Here is a 25,710-nt window from a genome sequence, read left to right on the forward strand (position 1 = left end):
ATCTGCATAGCGAATTAGGACCCACTTATCATAGTCACAGAATTATGAATGAAAAATAATAGATGAAAAACACAGACATGATAAACTGAACATAGTATTTATTAAGGTCAGGATGCATGAACAGACTTCTCAATAGAAAGGTAATTCAACAGCAACCAATTTATAGAATTTATAGCAGTACTACATTTCAGCAAAATGCAACTGAGAACATCAGATAAATGATAGTAATTTGTTTTTAAAAATCCATTAAACTATCTCTTACCTCTGCAATAATGTATCATACATGCAGTTAAAGAAATTAGTAGGGAAAAGCGTGATCTTCCTTCCCCATTGTGTGCCCATCCATCTTCCAGGAAACCACAGGCTGCTGCTGGCCAGACTTGGCATGAGGCTTCGAGGCTGCTGCTTTTCCCCCTACATCATAACCGATTTCAAATGGTGCTAGACAAAAACAGACTCTGAACACCAGGAGAAATCGGTCAGCCTGTGTAAGAGATGGGCCAGTGGTGCTCCCAGGGTCTGCACCTCGACAGTACAGGTGGCAAGTCTGATTTCGGGTGCCCTGCAATGGATGCTGAATACTCCAGAGCATCCTCTGAGTGGGCTGACAGTGCCGACGCGGACGAAACGGTCCTCCAGGTGTACTGCCCTCTCCTCTGCCCCGTGACAATACTCAATACATTGTTACCCAACGGAATATGACAATCAACACACCCAAAGGCCCTACCAACACATTCGTGCTGGTGACGGCTGCTAGGAGTCAAAAGAAATAGCATCACAACCTCTGCCCCTGCGCAAACCACTGTGTTTATTTTAAACACAACCCCCTCCCCTACTGTCACCCCTCCCAAAACCCAACAAACTCAAGAGTGTATTTTGCTCTTCAAGTTCTTCCCTGGACTTCTTGAACAGACTCAAGTGGCAGGAGAGGAGGAGCCAGTCCCACGAGCAGCAGTTCCTCTGCAGTCCACCCTTGGCTGTGCTGCAATTCTTACTCCTAAAACACTGATTTCAAATGGTGCTAGATACAAAGATGGAAAAATCTAAGCCACCATGTGAAACCAGCTTCCAGAAGAAGAGGATCTCACTGAAGAAAAGATGGGTGATTCAATCGGAAGACCCAGCCTCTGCCCTGAGGAGAAATGTCTTCTTCCCGTTCTACTTGTGATATGACACAGTGCTCCATGGGAAAGGCATAGAGGAGGTTACACAGGGCTGTGCAAAGTAACATGAAAGTCACAGTTGATGCTTCAAGTAGATGAGAGAAATACAAAACTCATTAATTCTAGGTTAATTCTATTTAAATCCACAGCCAGTCACTACAAATTATTATATATATGAAATAGCCAAAATTACGAAAATGCATTAATATTTACATTTGTACTACCTTGCATTTGCACAGTATTTCACAGTATACGAAGTGTTTCCAGATATATTACCTTACTTTATCAGGTCACAAGCACCCTACCTGCCTGTGGGTGGAATGAAGCTCCAGCCTGCACAAAGGTGAGCCTCACCTGGCTAGGGCAACTCTTCGATGTGTCTCATTCCAGAAGAGCATGTGTACCTCCTTCCTACCCCCCATGTAAGTATCAGAACATTCAAATATGACCCTACTAATTTGCAATCTTATTTAAACTCTGATGTGACTTTAAAAACCGGTACCCTATAATTGTATCAAGGAGATAATCCTCTAACATAAAAGAATTGTGTTTTGTTTTCAAAATCTGCTTGAAAATAAGATTTGCATACTGTATTTGAAATTAGATTTCCCATCTCCTTACTGCATCATCTTTTTTGGTTGTTTGAAACTAAGAAAAATATGTGTATTTCCTCTGACACCATAACCAAGAGAAAAAGAGACAGAATAGAAAATGTATCTTTTAGGTTCCCTACCAATTCTTCAGGCCTCTAGACACAGGCTTATAATTTTTATGGTTCCTGGCAATAACAGTATGTGTCACTAGAAGGAGAAGTAAAAAATAGAATTTGAACATCAAAAGTTGTGGTATTTCATTCTCACAGCAGTCGTATGGAGCAGGAATTATTCCAATTTTTGCAGAAGAAACTCATCCTTAATGAGGCTAAATAACTTGTCTGCAGTCACACAACCAATAAATGCAGATCTCAGATCTAACTCCAAAGACTGTGTTCCTGCCCCTGTACCCACTGCAGCCTGCTCCATAACTTGATTATCATCTCATTTTGTTCTTGAACTTCATTAAGAACAAAACAGGGTGGGTGGGGCAGGGAATTCCTAGGCAATACTTCTGCACTGAAGGGGGATCATACTGACTACACAACAGGTTATACTTGGGCAGAGAGGGGAGTGTGATCTGGGTTCCGCGAAGGCCAGGTGGTCTGGGGCAGCTTGCTTTGTTCTCCTCCTCTAGCGCCTCTGCCGTTTTTCTCCAGCATGGCTGTGGCGTGGGAAAGACGCTGAACATGAGCCTGCAGCAAGTGACTCTGACACCAGCGCCAGGCTCTGTGGCCCACCGTGGGACTGACCAGCCTCAGTCACAGGTGGCAGAGCTGGGGGCAGATCTGCACACAAGGCCTGTCAGTGATGACACGTGTAGCCAACACCTGGGCCCTGTTAACCAGGAAACAGCGAGGGCTGTAAGGTCAGGAGTGAGTGTTTAAGGACAGTTATTACTAGGAGTCCAAATCCTGTAAATTGAGGGGATTCGATGAGATTCTCTTTTCTGCTTTTCATTTCGGCCACACTTTTCCTTATCAACTTCTACTTGCCAGCATCCACAAACCCCTCCCTATGAGCCCTCACACAGGTGTCCCGCAGTGATCCAGACACCACCTTCCACAATCGAGAGGCCCTGCTTAAGCTGTTATCTCTTCTGGAATACTCTCTCTCACCCTCCCATAGCTACCGCCCCTCGGCCCCGCCTCTACCCACCGCCACTCCAGGGAACCCCAGTCAACCTGCCCTCAGCTCAGGAAAGCTTCCCTAGGTCTAGCCCAGCTTGCTAGAAGGTTAAGTTGTCCTTGCCAGCCTCCAGTTCTTGAGGCCACTTACCTCGCTTGGTCGTCAGTGTCATTAGTTAATGTCTCTCCTGCAGCCCATAAGGGACCATCCGGAGTCAAGCAGAGGGGCTGCACATAGCAGAGGAGACCACTGCCACTGAGGGAGCTAACAGAAGCCAGAGTCTGGGTCCCCACTCCTGGATTCTAAAATTTAACTCTTAACTCTCTGGAAGAGATGAGAAGCCATTAACAATGCATGACTTTAATTAAACACTCCAAAGGAAGAAGTGGAGAAAAAGTCATGTTAGTACTGAAATCCTTTGCCTTTCCAGTTCCACTGGATAAAGGTCTAAGCCTTCCCAACAGAACCAGTTTTCTCCTCTCGGAGTCAGCAGAGCAATGATTCTTCTCTGAAACAAGCTGGTGGCTGTTCCCTACTAGGAAGCAGCCGGTTAGTTTGATAAGGGCTGGAAGAGGCTTGCTCTCACTGGCACCATGCCAGAAGGCCACCTAGACCTGTAAAAAGGCAGCCCATGAAAACCCCAGCCTGCTGAGAGCTCTGCCATCCAAGGAGGGTGATGGGTTTTATCTGCCTCAGCCTAAGGACTCTAAACAAACTGGCTGAAAGTGAAAGGTTTAGCAGGGCTGCCTGGGGAGAAAAACCACCCATCCAGAAGGGTGGGCATGTCAGTCTTGTGAGTGCTGCCATTCAGGGAAAAGGTGTGGAGCTATACTCCATCCTGGTCCATTTCTGTGCCCACATTCTACCCGGAGGCTTCCTCTCACGCCAGGGCGTTTTCATCTCCCTGGGCACACAGTGAATGAGAACACACAGGTTTTAATACCTGCTCGGCCCTAATTCTGAGAACAGGGACCTGCCACTTGCCCTGAATGGGCCTCAGCGTCTTCATGTGTAAGGAGAGGAGGCTGAAGTAGACTGCTCACAGCTCATTCAAATGCTCAGAGTCGGGCAGGAAACCTGAGACAGAAAAGCAGCAACAGCATGCAGCAGAAATACAGTGTCCTAGAGAGGCCATATTTTGTGTAAATGCATGTAAAAGATACATTAAAATAACTCTAGCAGGCATGGTGTCAGGCACCCGCAATCCCAGCTACTCAGGAGGCTGAGGTACTTGAACTGCCCGAGCCCGGGAAGCAGAGGTTGGTTGGCACTGTGCCACTGCACTCCAGCCCGGGCTACGGAGTGACACCCTGTCTCAAAACAAAAACAACCACCAGTGCAGGCCAAACACATCAAAGGGTTAAATGTAATCTATAGCTGTTGGTTAACACAGTTTGGAGATTGCAAAGATAGCTTCTACTTCATTCTATAAATGATGCTTTGTCTTTAAAGCCTAGCATGGTACCTAAAAAATAACAATGGGAGGAAAATGGGAAGGTGAGGGAATCCTTGCTTATGAAATCCTGTAAGCAAAGCCACTGAACACACAGACCCTGGCCCCCAGATGCCTAAACCTGCTAGCTTGTGCTGCGCTACCACGGTGTGTGCAAATCCAGAACGTGGGGAGGTTCTGCCAAGGCAGCGCTGGGTGCTGAGTCACAGCTACTTACGTGACTGACGTGTGTTCCAGCCAGATGGGGGGAGCCGGAAGCCAAGCCCAGATGGCCATCTTCTTCCCTCTGGGAATGTTGATTTCAGGGATCCTGGCAGTGAGGAAGAGCTCATCTTGGTGAGAGAGGGGCCTGGGGAAGGCTCTTTTGAAAAAGGAGAATGTCTTGCCCTCCAGACAGTCCCAGGCCATTGCATGTATAAACTGAAAGGCCAGCCCAGCTTCCTGTCATTCTAGGCAGCAGCCTGGACATTGTGTCTTTAGCTATCAGGATGGGGGCTGTGGTTAATGAATCAGAGGGAAGGGTGATAAAAGGAAGGGTATATGCATGAGGGGCCAAGGGTGAAGGGGAGGGAGCATGGAGTTACTGGCTGGCCCAAAGTCCCCAGAAACCTCCATCGGGCTCTTCCTGCCTGGCAGGTTGGCCTTCAAAGGAGGACTCAGAACCCAGAGACCACTGCATTTCCCAGGCCCTGAGTCCCAGTGTGGGAATCACATCCTCCAAACCCATGGTGCCCCTCAAATTGCTACTCATGTAACAAGGCAATAAGTAACAGGCTTCTAAGCCTACGTGGACCCAGCATCAGTTCTTCTGGCTTCCCCTGGGTCAGAGGTATGGAGAGATCTAGGTTCCTAGGCAGCCGCACTCCTAAAAGTTCAGTTTTCTGTCCCTCCCTTAACACTACTGACAAGAAACCCAGCCTCAGTCCCAGCATGGGGGTCCTGGGTCAGGGCTGCTGGCTGGATGGAAGGATGTACCAAGGCTACCCTGCCCCTGGGATGAGCTGGGGGGACAGGAGGAGATAGTGGAGGGCAAAGGGAAGGAAGAGGAATGGAATAAAGACTGAAGCCCGGATGTCTCCGTGTTCCCCCAGGAGAAGGGCTTAGCTCTGGTGGAGGAAGATGGGCATGGCTGAACTGCTTTCAAGGAAGCTAGTGCTTTCTGCAAGAAGAAAAATTATGCCAATGGTCTATTACACAAACACAATGCCCACCACACAGTTCATGGGTCCAAACTAATGCAGATCCAAAGGCAAACCACCAACACTGCTCCCTGGTCATTCCTAAATCATCTGCTTGACTCAGTGGAAATGGACTAAAAAGCACATAGTTTCAGGTTAAACTGAAACTATGGTGAGACGCCCCAAAGCCCAGCTTCCTCACCTCCCCCAGGCAGAGCTGGATGACCTCCTCCTTCAGCTACAGAGAAGTAACTAACAGATGCAGTATCCTACCAAGCACCACACTCACAAGATGGCATGCCTGCTCTGGCTGGGAGAAGCATGTTCCTGTTCCCAAGAGCTCTTCCAGAGGCATGCCCCAGCCTCTGCAGCACAGCCTCTGCTCCTCCCTGGAGATAGAGCACAGCATCTCAAAGGAGAGAGCACTTCAACATCAAACACCCTCCACAGAGCACAGCCCAAGGTGGGCACCAGGAAGCCCAGGGTGCTTCCTGAACTAACCTCCAAGTGGCAGTTCTCCCCAGGACCTGGGCACTCACCTGGTCCACACACATGGACTGGGCACACCCTGTGATGTGACGTGGTTCCAGTTCCCTAACAGAAGGGAGGGAGGCTGGGCCAGACAGAGGGTTGGTCTGAGTCCAAAGCCAACTGTGAGCCCACTTTCTCTCCTTCCACTTTGACTGGCCCAGCGGATAGCTGCACCTACAGTGCTAGTCCAGCCTCATTCTGTTATCAGGACCTCTGTCTGCCAGGCTCAAGAACAGTGAGTAGCAAGAGGAGGGAGGACAAAGGAGGGAGGAAGGAGGAGAGAGGAGGAAGGAGGGTGGCAGGGTGGGAGGGGCAAGGGAGAAGAGGTGGAGGAGGAAGTTTCACAGTCTACTGCATTCCCATCAGATCACAGAGAGGGGGACATGCACAACTTCCCCTTTCAAGCTCTTCTCTGCCCTCGCTTTTGTTTCAGTTCCTTCCCCTCTGGCCTGGGGATGGCACGGCTAGTGGGCTATGCAGGGGCAGGCACCCAGGTACCCAGCCAACTGGGCTCTCGCCCGGCTCCATCTCAGGCCTGGCACGCTCCCTCAGGCCATTACCCGGCATGCTCTTCTCCTTGTCAGGGAGGCCGCGCCCTCTTGTTTTCAAAGTTTTATAACAGTATTGTTTGTTGTCCAGCAGATTAAATTCTTTGGAGGCTGGGGAGTTGAGGGAGAGGGAGTGAGAGAGAGGAGGGAAAAGAGAGAAGGAGAGAAAATACAAATAACTTCTATTAGGGCCAAAAGATTAAATGAGTTTGCTTCTTAACACAAAGTTAATCTGTCTTGGAGACAGGCTAGCAGGCAGAAGCCTGTGCTCCCTTCTTCTCTGTCAGCGCCTCTCCTCTCTGGCACCCTTCTTACCTAGCAGGGGATGAACAGTCTCTCACTTCCAACACCACTCCTCGGGTCAAGCTGAAAAGCAGCACCAGCTAATAAGGTTGGAAGATGCATGTGTGAGCACCACCCCTCACAGCAGGACACATGATGTGGGGTTGAGCAGGTCCCTGCAAGGACACCCTTGACTCTCATCTCAGGCATCTGGCTGAGAAACAGTCCAGGTCTACGGGGGAAGGGCATCTCCAGGCAGCTGCTGGGGACCTTGTCTTAGAGATGGCTCATCCCTGTGTGAGCCAGTGGTTTGTTTACACTTGAAATCAAAGTCACACATTGATTGATGCCAATGACACTGGAAGAATGGTACCCCAAGGAAATAACAGCACAACTGCATAAATATTCAAGTAGACCTAAGCAATAACAAAGAGTGGGAAATAGAAATGAAAAGAGAAAAAAGTCACTATAAATAAGCATCATCCTATAGACAGGACCCATTTCACTGTCCTCAGCCTGTCAGGCCTTTTGATGCTAAATCTGTAGGTGGTGATGACACAAAAGAATATATGATTTTCCATATTTAATACAACTCTCATTTAGCCATTAACTGATTTATTTCAGACTGTGGATTACCTCTAAATAGTATGCCCATTTGAACACATCCCTGTGCCTTTAGTATAGCAGGCAATGCCTGTGGCTCCCAGAGTTGAGGGCCTGCCCTGAGATGTTCCTCTCCCACCTCCTACCTTCCTCCCGGCAAACCATGTCTGGCCCTGTGTCCTCCACACGGCCCTCTTCCCTCTCTGCCATAGGATTAGAGCAGCTCAGGGCTCTTTGCTGGAAAACATGAGGGACAACGTGTCTTTCTCTTTTTTTATATGCAAATAATACCAGTTCCTGTAAGATTGGTGCCAGAAGTTCTCTCTGCAAAGGGAAATGAGGTCAAAGTTCCAGGTTCAGTGCCCATATTAGTGCACCCTGCCCATGCATCTCCTCAATTCCACCCAGCTTGGGCTTGCCTTGAAGGCAGAAGGCAAAAATGGAGAGAGATACCTCCTCTAGATCCTGGCACCCACACCTCATGCTGAACCAGGGACCATCTCGAAGTGCCACAGACTCAGGACTGGGAGGATCCTGTGGAGCACACCCAGTCTCCTACCTCAAATAAAGAGGCTTCATGTTTCCTCAGGAACCCTCAGCAGAGGTGATGCACAGTTCTCCCAGAAGTCCAGCCCAAATTACCTTCCTTGCTGTAAGTTCTGCCCATTCTCTTTTTCATCCTTCAGGTGAACAGAATGAACTGGGTCCAACATGACAAATCTTCACACATGAAGCTACAGAAGGCTTCACTCACTCAAACAATTCTGCTGTGGATTCCCCAACACTTCTATATGAACCAAGGATGTGTCCAGGAAATGCAAAAGGACAGACATTCAGACACACATACTTACACTGCCCTTGTCCAGCCTCAATCGTTCTAAAGGAAGACCCCCCAAAAAAGCCTAAACCATCGTGGCTAAATTAGCTGTAAATAAAGATAAACCATTATTTCCACCTTCATATGAGTTCTGGGTCTATTCAAATAAAGGTCACTCAGAGGTCTAAGTGGCCAAGAAGTCCTGCTGTCTAGTACTCTGCCTCAGCAGCCCTTATTAAGAGTGGGAGTTATGCTCTGTCTTTAAGGAAAACTGACACCCGTGAGTCAGTAGGGCTTACCCACCTTTCTTTCTGTGAGTAAGCCATGCTTTTTCAAGCCAATCATGAGGCAGACACTCAGAGCTGAAGCCACTGTTTCTAGTCCCTTACTTTACATTGTACATTAGCCAAGGCTTCCAGCAGGTACTGTACATTAGTCAACAAACAGGTAGCATACACACAACATGCACGCTGGGCAAGGCTCAGGGCATCTCTTACAAATGTGTTGGAAAAATCTCAAAGACCCCACACTGGGCCTCATCTCTAAGTGAGTTAGACTCAGCAGAAGCATGCCTGTGTGCACAGGCGTGAGGTGCCATACAGATATGTCACAGTGGTTTGATGCATTACATATTCTAGAAGCTTCCAAATGCAGGAAATCTCTCCAAGAATACATGGTGAGTGGCTGGCTTCCCAGCCAAGAAGTGCAAGCCAGTTCTCACAAGAGCTCCAAAAAGTCTAAAGAATCGAAGAGTTGGAGACCTGGACATGCTGATATTTCGTTTCCCTATCAACATACAGAAAGGCCCTCTAAGGCCTTCAGAAATTAAGGAAACTGCTGAAGACTCCACTCCCCTACTCCTATCCCTGGTCCACTAATCAGAACCCAGGGAAATGACAGCTGAAGTCAGAAGACCTGGGTGGGAGATCCACGAGAACAAGCTGCGACCAGTTAGATCTTGGCAGAACTGATTCTCCGGCTCAGTTTCGCCAACGACAAGGATAAGACCACCTATCCTCTCAGGGTTGTGTGAGGACCAGATGAGCAAGCAAGTGTGAGAATTATGTGAGCTGATACGATGGTTATGACTCCATTCCTCTCCTGTCTGAGTCCCAGCCCAGATGGCTGTTTGCTATTCCATACTGGCAGTGGGGTGGCACTCAGCTATTATTAATCCCAGGTAAACATCCCACAAAGCAGCAAGCAGATAGTGTCTTGGAGAAATGTAGCTATTTTAAAACTCTATATTCTGCTCAGCAGATTGCACAACGTGCCCCCTCAGCCCCAGGGGCTCCTACCCACACAGCCTTGGAGCAGTGGTGGACATCTGGAACTAACACTGCCATGGGGAAGCCAGGCCAGAGTCCCAGCCACTCCTAGCCCCAGCCTGGCTGGGCCTGAGACCTTGGGCTTTCCCACATGTGTTTTATTTTGCTATCTTTTTAAGAGTGACTCAAGACTAAAAAGCCAAAATGGAACCAGTGACTCCGAGGTATTTTTTTTTCTTTTTTTTTGTCATTGTCATTTTTAAAATTTAATACTTTAGTTGAGGGCCTCAAAAAACACGTGAAAAGAAAAGGTTAAATATAAAGGAAAACTTCCTGACAGCGAGGGGCACAGACCCTCTAACAGCTGCCCTTCCTCAATCTGCACAGCAGCATTCTCTCTCCAGGGTTAGAGCCAGACAGGACAGAGCTTCTTTTCTAGAGCAGGGTCTCTCGGGTTAGCCCCCTGCAGGACAGCAAGAGGTCCCAGCAGCTCCCACATGCCCTATCTCCAACAAGCCCCCCAGGGAAAGCCCACAGCCACCTGGTGGATCTTCATCGACACCTTCACGAAACCTCCAGCCCTCTGCTTCCACTTCTGGGAGATTCTTCAAAAACCACCTCCTTCCACCCACCTACCCACACTAATTCCCACAGTGCCTCTTCAGCTGCTCTGAGATAGGTCATCAAGATCCCTCGCCTTCTCTTGTGGAAACCTGGGCCTAGTTTTCCTCATCCTGAATTGTTGGCTAAGAAACATTTCCATGAACATCCAGGGAGGTCCCAGGATATAGCTGGAACCTCCAAAGAGATTCTGGTTCCATCGCCTCATTTCATAGATAATGAAACTGGAGCTCAAAGGAGGAAAGTGAGCTAGGACAAGAATCGAGGTCTACTGACTCCTCAGCATGGAGCAACATAAACCCCACTTTCCTGACCCTCCTCCTCCCTGAGCACCCCTAACTATACTATCTCATTCCCGTGCAACTTCAGACCCCTGGCAGCAGATGGCAGTGTGTGCAGTCCCGGTGGTCAGTTGTCCACGATCAGCCAAGGAGCAAAGAATCACATGGCCTGACTCCATAGGGCCACCGCCTCTTCCACCAAGTAAACAAGTCCCGAGCCCTGGAGCCCATGCGCTGAACACATGACACATGCCTGCCCTGTCCCAGCACCACCAACCTGCCTCCACCACTCAAGACACAGAGCTCAACCAAGCATCCGGCACAGGCCACTTCTCTGCCTGCTGCCCATCCCTTCCCTATCGCATGATCATTAGCTCTGGGGATGGCTCATTCTCGCAGGACAGGCTAAGTTCAGAACCAGCCTCCTGCAGGAATGTTTGACCAGTGGCTTGGCAAAGACTTAACCTGCACATTTCCCTGTGCTGCATGGACAAGAATGGGGCACAGTGACCAGGCTGAGGAAAGAAGTCAGCTGGTGCCTGGGAGGGCGTGAGGCAGAAGGCCAAGGGCAACCGTGGCAGACAGGAGAAAACCAGACTTCTGGAGACCAAAGGGCTTGACATCTACTCCACCTTGATCCCTGACTCACGACAAGCTCCTGTAAGCTATTATGGGGACCCTGGACAGATTTCCCTAGTTATTAGGAAAAAAGAGGGGGTTAGTCTGTGTTAGTCCTAACTCTCTGGAGGAAAGCGTAACTGATGTGGCCTCAGGTGTCTGAAGTCCTGAGTCTCTAGATCCCTCTGACCATCATCTGGACCCTCCCCAATCTCCATATATGTCTATCTTCTCCATATATGTCTATCCTGTACATATCTGAATTCTTTTAAAGAATCACTATGAATAATGTCTCCTCACACTAGAACGTATGCCCCACAACAGTGGAAACTTGGCTTTGTCGAGTTCTGCATCTCCAGCACCTAGCACAGTCCCGGGCATACAGCAGAGGCTCCGTACACAGCAGCGGATGCCATGTACTGCAGCTCTGCCAGTCCATGGCTACCAAAGGACATTTGCATCTGCCCTGCCTACCCCAAAGGAAATGTGGCACAACCATCCCCAGTGACTGGCAAGTTCCTCTGGGTGTCTGCCTTTCACTATCGTTCACATCAGTCCTCTGAGAATTTTAGCTCACAAAAAATGTCTGACTTCAGCCCAAAAGAGTAAAGAGAAAGTAGAGGCTTTGGAATAAACAGTACATGGATTTAAATCTCAACAACCTCACTTACCAAATGTATAACCTTGGGTTAAGTCACTTAATAATCAGTTTCTTTAACCATAAAAGGGAAGTGACTCCTACGTCATAGGGTTGTTCTGAGGATGAAATCAGATAAGGATAGGAGGGCCCTTAAAAAAGGTCAGTTTCCCTTTAGGGACCAACAACTCTGATGCCCATCTCATACTTTCAGGCCTCATTACAGACCCTGATCGGGGCACCATCCTGCCTTCAGCACCAGGCACTCAGATGCAAATCCTTCACGGGAGATGCACACATCCATCCTGGGCCACGACAGGCAGTCCCGGCTAAGCACTGGACTTGTCCTCCCACACCCTCCTGGGCTTGCTCCTGTGAGCTAACCACAGATATCTCCTCCCCACATGGCTCTATCTGCCCCTGTGTCCCCACTCCACCCCGACAGGCTTGACACTATGGCACTGAGCTCTGCATAGGCCGTGGGGCCCTGGAGGTGTTCTCTGGCTTTATCAGCCCATGAGAAGCTCTTGTGGAAGGAGCCAGTAAGAAAGCAAACTCAGTCTGTGCTTCCCTCACAGTCACTCCAAGTCTCAGAAAAGCAAAGCAAAATGAGGGCCTCCCACAGACAGCCGGCTGGTGGGAAAGGGTGGTATCTCTTACATATATCAGAGGGAGGCAACATGCCCAAAAAAGTGACCAGCACAAGGTACAGATCCTCTCTAAAGCTGTGGCTGCAACCTCAGGGACACTCAAGCCAGGGGACAGCGCCAAGATATGCATTAAACAATTCAAAGCACTGATCGGACCAGGATTCAATGGAATAGAGAAGGTGCTGACCAATCAGGGCCCCTGGCAGGGCCTCTCCCCCACAACTCCCAGCCAAGCCACACCACCTCGGCTCCAGAGCCACTAGCTCTGTTAACCTCTGCTAGATCTGGGATGGAGAGGCCCCACACTGCCTCCTGGCTCCCAGACCTCAGAAATTCAAAGGTAAGGAAAAAAGTGCCAGATATGTTGGCCCCTCTCTCAGGGGATACCAACTGTTCTGCTAGCCTCATTGGCAACACACAATGCCCCACGTCGTGTCTATAGAACCCAGGCTTGTGAGCAAGGAGGAACAGAAGCAGATGAGGGACAAAAATAGGAAAATCAGCAGGGAAACACCAATCCCAATTCTGGAAACATCAGAGGCCACAGAGACAACTGCATGACCAGGAGCAAAACCAACCTCGCCTTTACTTCCCACCCTGGTTTTCCCAATCTAACCAAGGACAGGGCTATTCATGGGAGTGGGGGTCACCAAGAACTATGCCCATGGACGCACCGCACATGTGAGGGCTGAGACTCCCAAGCACAGCCAGGAGCTACGTCTGGCTCCGGCCCTACAGCCAGCGCTGGCCAGACTCTAGCCAATACTACTTGAGGGCCTTGGCTCACTCCTCTTAAGTCTCCCCAGCAGCACCCAAGTCGGTATCTCTCCATTCTAACACCCCCTGCCATCCATCACTGCAGTACTACTGGAGGGCTGAGACCTGTCAGAGCCCTTAAAAGAAGAGACACCAGACTCTTTCAAATAGCCCTGGATCCTTCAGGCTGCTCATAGCCAACCTAGAGACTCATCTCAAATGCACAGAGAAGAAGATGAAGATAACAGGAAGCAGAATTGGCCAGTCTTCCCTGGATAGCGACGGGAGCAGCATGGGGAAGAGGAACCTCCACCCGCAATGTGACACATGAACAGAGAGAGGTGACCACTGTGTGGCCAGAGGTAGGATCCCGTAGGTGCCTCCGAAAATTACCCAACATCATTCCTTTTCTCTTTAGGGCCCAGACCAATCTGCTGTTGGCTAGTTCCAGCTGGCTCTACTGGCCAAGAATGCTGTAGTCATCTACTCAATAGGAGAGAGACTTCCTGGTGATGGGCAGGCACCAGGAATCTGCTTTGTGAATTGTATCAGTGACACAACTGACCTCCCCATTCTGCAGGCCGTCATCATTTTTCATTTTTAATCACCACTGCTATTATTATGACCAGCAACAAGTGAGGCAGACAAAAAGCATTTGTCAAATGTCTAGAGATGCTCTGCAATGGCTTACTAGACCAGAGATTTTGTTTTTTAAGGCAAAGGTAATGAAGTCCTGGAGGCAGAAAGCGGCTCATTGAAAGAAACCCCCAAAGTAGAAAAAGAGTCCTAAAGCTCACTGCTCAGCCCAGTTCAAACTCCAGATCACCAACCTAGACTAAGCCCGACCAAGGCAAAATGTATCTGGAGTGAGACAGCCCATCCTCTCAGACTACACAGGGAAGAGAATCCCCAGGCCCCAGGAAGACTCCCAGGATTACTGAGGGGTTAAATCCAGAACCTCCTGCTGGATGCTGGAGCTAAGGAGAGTTTCTATTCACTTACTGTGGGAGGCCCAAATGCTCTGCCAGCTGCCACACCTAGCAATGCTACCAGCCATCTCCCACACATCCGCACAGCCCGACCACTTCAGCTGCCCATCCTGCCCCCAGTCCTGTGCTCATTACTAACCCCATTCACAGAAAAGCCAGAAGGAGGAGAATGCAGAAAAGAGAACAATTGTTTGGGAGATTCTGAATGGAGACGTCTGAGGTTCCCCCGCAGAATAAGAAAAACGGTGTTCATGGGAAGGAATGAGGCTGGGGGAAGGCGAGAGGGAGCAGCCCAGGCTGGACTTACCTGGGAGGCAGGTAGTCGAGCGGTTAAATCCTATTTGCTTGCTGCGTCTGGTTTCCAATAAGCAACTTGGTGATGATTCACTGACAAGACTGAGGTCATGTCACATCACTCAGCGCACTTGTGGTTACAAAACCACAAAAATTGGTGGCTCAACAGCACCTATGAGAGGAAAGGGGAATAGCCAACCCATCTTGCCCTGAACCAGCCAACCCAACATGCTCTCCCACCACCAAAACTCCTTCCAAGGACAGCTGAGCCCTCTCTGCCCAACTGCAGCCAGAACTCCAGAAACCCCAAACAGGGGTAAGGATGGAGAGCAGACACAGATCCAGGATGCCAGTCACTGAGTTTGCCCTCATATATCCTAAAGAAAATCAAAGGGAGGAGGAAGTGGTAGAGGAAGGCAGAGAATGCAAGAGGTCCAAAAAAAGGAAAAGGGAGGTCAAAAGACATGCTTGGGTAAAGCATGGCAAACAGGAAAGCAGGAAGAGAAAGCAGGGGCTGGTCTTTGACACAGGCCACAACTGTACCTTCAGCTACATCACATGCCCCTAGCTTCTCTCCCTTCAAGCTCAATATCCACTGGAGAGCTATCAGCACCTCCTGCACCTCATCCCACATCAGCACTCTCATCTAGCATGACCTTTCAATCTATCAGCATCTGAAATACAGGAGGGAAGTAAGCAGCCCTGAATCAGACAGACAGACAGACAGACACACACACACACACACACACACACACACACACACACACACCCCTTCCCAGATTAAAGGGCCCTTGGAGATGGCTCACGCTCTCTAGGTTCTGGTTCTCTGATAGAAGTGCTCCACTCCCACAGGGGAGGGCAGACACGTCTGATAAGAATTGCTTAGCACGATGCTATATATAGTCTAGGTTCCTACCAGCCTGGAGATGTGGAGCTAGAACTTGGCAGAGAACCATGCTAGGTGCTGGCAAGGACCATCCTCCCGCTGCCAGCCAATGGGAAGCCTCACTTCCCGGCCGGGGGCTGTGAGGGCACGCAGGGTCCTTCCAGGCAGCCCATTAACGCTCCTCACTGAGGGACACAGGCTGTTGGCTCCGTTTTAGGGAAAATCAACTTCTCCTAAATGTGAGGGGGATGTGTGGGGGCTGAACAGCAAATTCTAGCCTCTCTGCAGCTATCCAGTAGCCTGAGAATATCAATCTAGTCCTCTCTTCTGGAGGACTAAGGGCGGGGTGTGTGGGAGAAGACTGAAGAAGGCATAGCAGGTGGCTGGGCTCAATAAACATCTATCCATTTCTGATGTTCGAAGAAATAAAGGAATGTAAAAGAATGCAGACGAATACTTACTGCAGAGTGTGGGGCTGCCAGGCATCTCCTTTTTTTGTTCCAAATACATGCAAGTGAGCCACTCTATCCGGCAGTATGACGGCTGTCTCCGGCACACTGGCACCATCCTCAGCTGAGCCTGAGTCGCCAAGAGGTTGTCACCCACTCACAAAGCAAGCTGCATTCTCCTGAGTTCTCTGTGAGGAAGAAGAAAGAAAGGAAGACAGGTGGGCTCAGCTCACAGAGCCAACCAAGCAATGAATGGAGCAGATCCCAACCAGGGTCCCATCTAGGGTTAGTATGTGGCTGTGGGATGATGACCCTCAGGTGTTGTCCACCACCCAATGACAGAAACAAGACAATGTTGGGCAAAATGGCATGGGTCCTATGTTCTGGACAAAGGGCAGTAATAGAGGATACAAAGTCTGATGAAGGAGGGCCTGCCTACCACCTCTTTCAGAAAACGATCCTGAGAGACCACAGAGCTGCCTGAAGCTCAAAATCCAGGCTCTTATCATATACACAGCTTCGGACAAAAAAAAAAAGAGACAGGAAAGGTTCCAATGTCCAAATACACACAATATTTTCAGGTCAAGCTGCTCTCTACTTGGGTGCAAAACATGGCACGAAGGGGCTGGGTCTGCCTTTGCGCTCTGGGTGGGGACGGCTGGCTCCCATCCCCTGTCCTGCTTAAACTCTCTCATGTGACCCGGTCACATCTCCGTGTCCTGCTCTGGCTCCCAAGGCCCAGGAGCCACTCCTACCAGAGATCCCAAATGAGTCACGCTGGGAGGTCCTTGGAGAGAAGAGGAGGTGCTCAGTGACAAATGTCATTGCTAGCATCATCAGCGGGAAAGCAGGAGACTGAAAAACAGTACCCGGCGAAAGGAGGGAGGGGGCTTCGGCCAGGTTGTCCCTCGTCCCTATACGCAATCGCCTGCCCCTCTGCCCCACACTCTGGCTGAGGAGGTAGAGGAAAGACAGGAGAGGACGGTTTGGCCGGGATTCCTCGGCGGTGGAGGCGCATCTTCTTCCTGGGCCGCAAAAGGGCGGGGCGGGGCCGGGCGGGGCCGGGCGGGGCGGGGATCACGCGCCTCCAGCGCAGGGCTGCGGCATCGAGAAACGCCGAGAACCCGCGGCCGCCATGATGACGCAAACGAAATTAAGAGGGTCAAGTGCGCAAGGCCCACTGTTTCACCCAAGAGGACAATGAGGAAGATGAAGGGGAGAAGAGAAGCTCTGCTTTGGGTCAGTAAGGAGCGGGGAGGCTGACGCAGGCTGCCCGAGAGCCGGCCTCTGGCGCACCGACGGCGGGGCGGTTCCGCCATCTTGAAGGGCCGCGCGGCAGAGGACGCTGAAGACGCCGCAGCCCCACCGCGGCCGGCTTCTCCGGGGTCCGCGCGCGCCCGCGTGCCCTGAGGTCGTTCTGTCCCGCGCCCACCCTGAGAGGCGACTGGCCCTTGGTTCAAGGCAGTGACCACCAAGACTGTCACAAACAACCCCAGTGAGAAATCCCAAAGGGCTTTCTTGGGGAGACGTCTGTCTTCTGGGACTCAAGAACTCAAAAAATGACCCTATTTGCCAAACTCAGACCTAACAGCACACACAGCTGTAATTTTCTTTTCAGACTCTAAATGCAGGAGTTCACAGAGCCCTGCTGAGCTACCTGGTGTCGCCCCCATCCCGATGCCCGGGCAGCGGGTGCCTTCGCTGTCCAGTCCTCCCTGAAAATGACCCCAGGCTAAGGATCAGCTCAGAGCCCCAAGCTGTTTTTGCAGCTTTCATGTTGACAGAACATCCTGGCCACTCTGCTGAGAGCTCCATCTCCCGGCTCCCGATACACTGAGTCATCTTCCAAAGAGGAAAAAAACAACAAAGCAGCCGTCACCAGGGTCCCCATTGCCGTCGACTGACGACTCACTGGCTGTCGTCACTCTCTGCTCCGCGGCCCCCGAATTGGTGACGAGGGGCTTCAGGGTGCCCAGCTCCCCTCCCGTGGGACTCAGCAGCACCAGGAAGCAAGCAGCCACTGCTGAGATTCGGAAGGAAGGGAAACTAACCTGCCACCAGAAGACTCCGAGGAAGGCTCACTGACCCTCCCTCTGCCGTCACCAACCCCCACAACTCCGTGCCCACAGCGTGTTCCTGATGCAGAAGTAAAGGGGTATTTACGCCGGGTGGGAGACGGCACCGCCTTGCAGGGTTCAGGTGCATAATGCCTAAGTTACCTCCTCCCTGCCCTTGCTGTGACACCACTTAGGGCACAGGAGCTCCCATCACCCCCATTGCTTCTCTAGCCCCCTCTACACTCCCTTTTGAAGTCCCTGATAAACCACTAGGCAGGGATGGGAACCTATTTGCTGCCAATATATTAGGCATTTCTGTATAACAGTTGTAGTGGCTCCAACTCACTGACCGAGGACACGAAAACTTAGAGAAATCATATGACTTGTCTAAAGTGACCCAGCTTAGAAGAGGCAGGATCACAATGAAAACCTAGGTCTATCCAAGTCCAGTGTCTCTGCTCCCTGCTCTCTAATTCTGGAGCTTATTCTGGCTTTGAAGTTGCTATACCCCACTCCACCTCTCCCTCTTCTTGGAGGAGGAAGGCAACCAGGATAACTGAGTCAGTTAACCCATCAATTTCAGCTACAAAATAAAAATAAAATTAAAAAAAAAAAAAGCACCCATCATCTTGAATGAACCTGACCACAAAGGAAGAGGAGAAAGTGAACGACAGTGTCAAGGAACAGCTAGGTTACCCAGACCATGGACATAAGATTGACCACCCAAACTCCCACAGAGCATTAGGGACTTACAAAATTCCTTAAATAGACTCATTTTGGGGATCTACTTCATAACAGGCATCTTGTAAACAAGAGTTCAGAGAAGAAAAATGTAAAGACGTTGGAAGACCAGGGACGCTCCGCACAGGGCTATGGAAAGAAAGAAATGAAATAACTGGAGGAAAAGTGCCTAACATGGTATCTGTCAAACAGAAGGCACCAAATAGGTATTTGTTTTCCCTCTCCTTTCTTTAGCCTCCCTCCTAGAGCTCCTAATCTAATAGGTGACATAAGACTTATACACAGAGAATCATAACAAAACAAGAGTACCATAAAAAGGGACAGACCGTGTGCAAGTTCTGCCGAATGGGCGGGGGTGTTATGAGAACTGCTGCTTGCAAAGGCAATCAGGAGAGGTCCATGGAGAAAGTGAGACTGCCACAGGTGGACGCAGAGGAGAGAAGGCGTGGAAAACATCATTCGTGAAAACACATAGGAAAAGCAAGAAAAAGGAAGCTGCCTGGTTTTGTTGGAACCTGTGGTCCACCAAGAGAAGCTGAGAGAGGTAAGACTGTACAGGAAAGCTAAGGCCAGTTACGGATAGCATTGAACCTCACGCTAAAGGAAAGGAATTTTACTCTGGGAATGATGAGAAACCATTTTAACTTTCTGAGCAAAAGAAAGACAAGATGGCCGCTGCACGCAGAAGGGCCCGGAGAGAGGGGGAATGGGCAGCGGGGAGCCTCACAAGAGGACTACAGCTGGAACCATGGCACTGGCAGGGGGCATGGAGGAGAAACAGAGAAGAAAAACAGTAAGCAGGCAGGACCATCCGAACAGATCCTCAATGCTGCCATGGACCTTACTTCCCTGTCCCCACGGGGAGGGGGCTGGAGACAGAGCCTATTTGGGGAACACAAACCACGGGTCTCACACGTCTGAGATGAGCTGCCGAGCCTCTGCCTCCACTCTCACCCAGACACTCAGCTTTTCCTAACTACTCCAAGCCTCAGGCTGATGTGGACATGGGAAACCCACACTCTGGCAAAGCTGGGCCCAGATAGTGAGCCCCTACCCAGACACCTTCCACCTGAATCCCCACCCAGGACTGTGTCCAAGAGTGGGACTGGGCGGCTCTGCCCCTGGAGCCACCTTCACTGCGGCAGCCACCACTGCGCCCGCCTCTGCTGTGCTTTTGCCCCCCCTTCCCCTCCTCCGTCATAGCCCCCGCCCCCCGCCCACTCTGCGGAACTGGCACAGCAGGACAGAAAAACCAACGCCACCATGTCGGAGACCAGCAGAAATGGCTCCAAAATGGCAGCTCATCAGAGGAGTCCAGAAAGATCATAAACCCACTCAGGAAAAGGAGGGGAAGCCAGGGACAAGGGGCGTAAACTGTCAAAACTGCCTCCCAACCAAGCCCCCCATAATCAAAACATCCTTTCCTTCAGAAACATCCTCTCAAAAATCAGATGGGACATGAGTGAAAGAAGGGTGCCACCCCCTCCACCAGAGAGGCCCTAGGGGCCATAGTGGCATACGGGGTATTCAGAAGAGAAAGTTCTGCAGCCCCTTCACCAAGATGGGTCTAGAAAACCACTTTTGTCCTCAAGCTTAGCTCCTGCCATTAACTGGACAAGAGTTAGCCCTCCCAGGGATTGCAATCCTCCACTGCTCCCGAGTCAGACCCTTCCCAGCTCTGTGGGCCCTGGGGATCGAGAAGGTAGGGTTGCAAGGAAGGGCCGAGAAGGCGCGTGCCATGCCCTGAGTTATGTAATAAGAAGGGCGGTGCTCGTCCTAGGCCAGAGACCCAGGGCGCACTGCGCTCCCAGATGCGCAGTCATGGGTGGGGGCCACTGCGCATGGCGCAGCGCTTGGTAAACCCCCTCCCCACAAACGTGAGACCCGCGACGAGGACAGGTTAGAGAGCAGGGACCCTGATTTTTCGAGGCCTCCCTCCCCCAACCAGAGGTGAACAGCCTGCTGCCCTAGTTTTACTCTGACTCTCCTCATTCCCTAGACTGACAAACCTTTCTAACCCGGGGCATCCAAACCACCCAACTCCCACTGACTTTTCTGGAAATCCCACCAAATACGCAGTTTCCAAGCAATTTCCTGGGGTCAGTCCCCCATCCTCACCTTTCCAAGCACCAAGTAGCAGTAGCTTCCAGAAGGTAGATCTTTTCCATAGTGGGCTCAGCTCACAACTGGCTCCTATGGGCCTCTGGACAGCCCCGGACGTCAATGCAAATCTCCTGTCCCCAGGGAGTAGCCCAGAGTCAGCAGGAAGCCCAGGGTGGTGGCAGTATCAGCAGCAGCAGCTCTGCCCTACCTTGCCCATGCGTTTCCAGGGGAGCCGAGAATTATTTTGCCGCAACACTGAGGTGTGGCTGATTGGAAAATTTCCTTTTTCAACACCAAACTACAGGATAAATATTTTCTTCCAATTTGGTCAACCCTCTGCACACCCATCTCCCTAGCATTCTTCCCTCTAAATAAAGTTTTGGGAGCCCTGAGCTCTTCTTCCTTATAGTGCACGAAATTTTAAAAGGCATAGGAAGAGGCTTCAACTGGGCAGTCAAAAGCAGGCATAGACACAGGAGCCTACGCACACCCCTAAAGAGATTTTAGAAAGCTGCTGGGCTTCTCCCCCCTCCCCTTTAAGCAAGTGAAATGCAAATTCGGATTTGATACCCTGCCCTGAGCCAATCACAAAAAGCTTTTCACCTGCCATTGGCCCACCCACCAATCAGAGGAAGTGTCTGGAGGGAGAGCCCTCCCCTGGCCAATGGAAGGCCAGCTCAGTCACTTAGTTAATGATGCAGCAGTACAGGGAAGGCCATCACATGTGAACTGGAAGGGAGCCAACATGGAGACACAGAGAGCGCAAGGTAAACAACTTTCCAACGCCAAAAGGATGACATTTAATCTCTAAATGCTAGCTTCCCTTCTCAGCTCATCCTTAACCCCTCTCAGCTGGCCGCAGAGGCCCCAGGAGCTTCACTACCTGTCCCCCAAGAGCTCCTAACCAGATGCAACAGTGACTGCGTCACCATTCCCCACTTTTCCCAACTACGCAGTGACAAACCTACCAGCTTTACCCCACTTCTCCCAGCCCACACCCCACCCTGGCCACTCGGCTCCCCACAAGCCTCAGACTCCCAGGGCCAGACCTTTCAATAAGGCAACCCCTGGGAAAAAACTGTCCCTCTGTCTTTTCGGCACTTCTCACTCCCCTACCTTACACGTAAGACCTGCACGGACAGACAGATGGACGCTGACACCCAAACAACCTGGAGAACCAGTCTATCTGTCCACTAGAAGGAAATAGGGTAAAGGCTGAGAGGTCAGGTGGGAAGCAGGGGATGGTTCACTCCTCTCTTCTCTACCCCGGTCAGGCTTGAACAGCTGACACTAAGGGAAAGAAATTAAAGTGGGAAAAAACCCTCCCTCAGAGAAATAAATAGCAAAAATCGAGAAAGAAGGTGAGAAAGACAGAGCACCCACATACACAGAGACAGTGTCCCTGATCCCAGCAAATACATACGTGGGGGAAGAAGGGGGTTACGCCATCAAGTCCTGAAGCCCGTCGGACCACCCATCGTCGCCTGCGCAGACCCAAATCTCGGTCCCGCTGTAAGGTGCCGCAGTCCCGAATGTTCCAGAATTTGGTCCCATCAAATCTTCCACTGTTGCCCCGCAACCTCTTGCTCCCACCCCTGCCCCCCACCACCACCCCACCTCCTCCCCGCGGGAACCGCCCGTGCCACCTTGCGTGTCATCTCCTAGCCTAGGCTACCCAGAGGCCTCTGGCCCCGACAGATCTCAACGCTCACCAAGTGAGCTGGCAGAACCTGGTGCCGGTGTTGCTATGACTTGTTTCTTGATTTCTCTCTCTCTCTCTGCTGCAGCACGGCTGTTGCTAGCAGACCTATCGACGGAGCTTGCTTGCTCTCTCTCTCCCTCTCTCTCTCTCACTCTCTCTCTCTCTCTCTCTCTCTCTCTCTCTGAGCTCTGTGACGCAGATCTAAATTCTCCAGTCTGCTCCTTGTGTTGCAAGAGCAGAACTGCAGCTTTTCCCCTGGAGAGTCGGAGGGCAGTGCCAAGGCTGGTCAAACAAGGCAAAAAAAGTTGGGCCTACACTCTGCTTCCTTGGCCACACTTTTCAGCTCGCCCCCTTCCACCTCACCCCTCCTGCACCTCACTGCTCTGGGGCATAGAGGTCCCTGTCCTTGCAGGCTCACTCCTTCCCTGAGGGCTTCCCAGGCATAAGACTAGCTTAACTCTTTGAGTGGCAGCCCACAGCGCCCAGACAGGGCTGCCCCATACTAAATGTTGCAACATCTTTTCTTGAGCCATATGGGCTTCTCCAGCCCTGAGAAAAAATGTTCCTCACCCTGACCACTGTCCCATTAACTCTTTGTGCCACAGACAAGTCCAGGATTACAGCCATAGCTGACTTCTGATTTTTTTTTTTTTTTTTTTTTTTTTTTTTGGCCACAAACCAGGACCTTTTTATCCCTGGAATTTCCTAAGGACAAAAAGCATAATTAAAACATTGCCTGCCTGCCCCACAAATGAGATCCTTCTATCAGGGCAGGAATTTGAAAAACCAAATTGAACTTCAGCCTGAAGAATCCAAGTAAAACCAATCTGGATCTCCATTCTTCCTGGGCTCGAAGATTTTAGGGCCTTGTTAGATACGTTCAATTATTCTTCAAAAGGTACTTAGGCCATACAGTCTCAGAGATTCAGGTTGCTGAGTCATTTGTTCCCAAGAAGATCTTTCTGACAACATGAAAAGCAGCAAAACAGAACAACAGCCAAGTCTGGACCTGAAGTAGCCAATGACTGTGTTCTCCTCTCCAGCATGGGCAGTAAAGCAAGATAAGCATCCACCAGCCGACTCCAAACCCCTCCACAATGTTCATGCATGGATGTCGACACTCCTGGAAACTCTTCCAGGGAGGGGCGGCTCACCAATACTCTGGAGCTAGAGTGGGGTTGTTTTCGGATACTCACAGGTCTCCACTGCGGCAAGCAAAGAGCTCCCAACATTTTCCTGCCCCTCCCCACAGACCCAAAAATGCTTCCAGGAACCACCGAGATGCTAAGCCACTAGACCCTGCATACCCAGACAGACCGAGGGAGTGTCGGGTTCCCACAATGCTACATCAAAAGAATGCAGAAAGGTTCCTGACAACCAGTTGTACCATATGAGCCTAGACTTGACCAGAAGTGAGTGATACATTCAGGTCCTGGGTCAGGTGACTCATGAAGTGTATCACATCAAGAACCTTGCACTTTTCAGGAAGATGAATGAGAATGTGAGGCCAGGCAGCCACCTAATCCCATATCCGCTTCCCAGGCAGCCTTCTTCAAGCAACTACTCTGGGCCAAAGTTTCATCCAGCAGAAAGGAGGACCACTTGGAAGACAAGCATGACACTACACAGTTTTAAAAGAAGACTAGAGTATCTGTGCCAGGCTCCCAGCAGGGGGGAAAGTGCTTCAGATTCACACCTTCTGGGCTCCAGGGTTGAGCATGCCAATAAAGAAGTCGCCTACTTGTCTGATGACCAAAGCAACGTGGACTTGATGGCACTAAAGCAAGTCCCCCAGAATGGTCCTCTGCTTACTTAAATCTCATCTGCCGTAGTTTCCTTCTCCATGGAAGAAAAACATGCCTAAGTTCATGTCAGGACATTCCTGATTTATCCAAGAGCCCAGGATCAAATAAACAAAGGGCTCTGAGCTCTGCCAGGGAGCCTCCTCCTTCAGGAGGGAGAACTAGAGGGAAGTAGGCTTGGTACAGAGCTGGCCCATCACCCCATGAACTTGGTGAGTGACGTGGCTGCTTACTGCCATGGCGATGGGGATGTTACGGGTGGGTGGAAGTGAGAGAAGAGGCAAATAAGTCATGAGAGACAGAGCGAAAGCCAGGCAGGGTCAGAGAAGGAACCTACATAGCAACAGAATTCAGAGAGGCCGACTGTAGTCTATGACTGCAGCAAAATTGAGCTGAGTCCCTGCAAAGATAAGTCCCCATCTCAGGGGTGCAGCAAGGACCAACTGTGACTTAAAAAGCACTATGCCAACATTACTAAGTTCAGCAAGGCTTTGTTTCATTTTCCCTCTAAATCTTTTCCTTCCCATGATCCCGCTGATAACGGCTTTGATGACTAGAGGAAAACTAGGGTTTTTGGTTTTGCGGTGGTTTGAATAAAATGGCCCAGGCATATGTGGAGTCATTTTAAGGAGTGGAGAATTTAATAGGCAAGACAGAGGGAAGAGGCTTTTCCTGTACAGAGACGGAGGGAAGGGGGCTTTAAGCTGAAAGACGGAAACTTGAGTGTGCAGAAAACGGCCAGTTATATGAGGAGGCTGGAGGAGGCAGGATTAAAACAGTCATTTTAGGTGCCTCTGTCCAATTCTAGGTCTTCCTTCTATTAACCTGATTCTACGAGGCGCTGAGAACAGAAAAACCCGAATGGGATGACCAGGAAGCAGAAATGAATTCAGTTCCAAAAACATGGGAGGATGTTTACTTAGCAAGCACGCTCAAGCCTACAAGGAAGCAGTTTTACAGGGTGCTGCATACAGTGTTTGATTTCAGGGAGCAAAGATAACTTGGGAGTGAGGAAAAGGTACTGGCTCCTTCTGCTCACCCTCGGAGGCCTGGGGAGGCCAGGCCAGCGCACACTTGAAAAGACAGGGCTTCAACTCAAGCCCAACAGGTCGCTGGCTCTCTTTGGCTTCTCAGCAGCTACCGGCCTCAGGAACTAAACAAACTCTCCAGACTTCATGAGCATTCCGTGACCTCTGACTGATTTGGGTCAAAACTTCGAAATGCCAAAGACAAAGAATTTTTTTTCTTTAAAGGGAATGAGCTGAACTTTGACCCGCCCTTGTTCAGGGTGTGGAATGCAAGCACTGTGTACCGGCCACAAACTCCAGTTCGGCAAGCAACAGCCGGGAAAGCAGGCTTCACACCGACCTCCCTGTCCTGTTTCTTCTTTAGGGCCAACTCAACAGGGTCTAGGTCTTTACCTCGCTTTTCGGATAGGGGAGCTGTGAAAGGGACAGATTCCAATCTCTGTCATCTAGAGCTAGAGTGGATGTTCTAGATAAATCTGGCAGTGATATGGTCTCAGGCAGAACTGACAGGCCCAATCCACAGCGAGATGGC

The 25,710-nt window shown here is 50.5% G+C and overlaps 1 long non-coding RNA gene across 5 annotated transcripts; it reads right to left on the reverse strand.

Moving 5' to 3' along the window:
- Positions 1-78: 78 nt before the first annotated feature.
- On the reverse strand, positions 79-24,995 carry LOC104651758 (uncharacterized). Of its 5 annotated transcripts, none has more exons than XR_012513526.1 (5): positions 22,359-24,995; positions 20,662-22,156; positions 15,758-15,933; positions 14,424-14,582; positions 79-4,647 (listed from the first exon to the last, which is right to left on the reverse strand). It is a non-coding gene; the product is annotated as an uncharacterized LOC104651758 (long non-coding RNA). The 5 variants fall into 5 exon arrangements; XR_012513527.1 differs by lacking the exon at positions 22,359-24,995 and having other exon boundaries at positions 20,662-20,777; positions 22,070-22,233; XR_012513528.1 differs by lacking the exon at positions 22,359-24,995 and having other exon boundaries at positions 79-2,593; positions 3,035-4,647; positions 20,662-22,233.
- Positions 24,996-25,710: the final 715 nt, after the last annotated feature.

Source organism: Saimiri boliviensis, chromosome 14 (assembly GCF_048565385.1).
Source record: "Saimiri boliviensis isolate mSaiBol1 chromosome 14, mSaiBol1.pri, whole genome shotgun sequence".
Taxonomy (NCBI): domain Eukaryota; kingdom Metazoa; phylum Chordata; class Mammalia; order Primates; family Cebidae; genus Saimiri; species Saimiri boliviensis.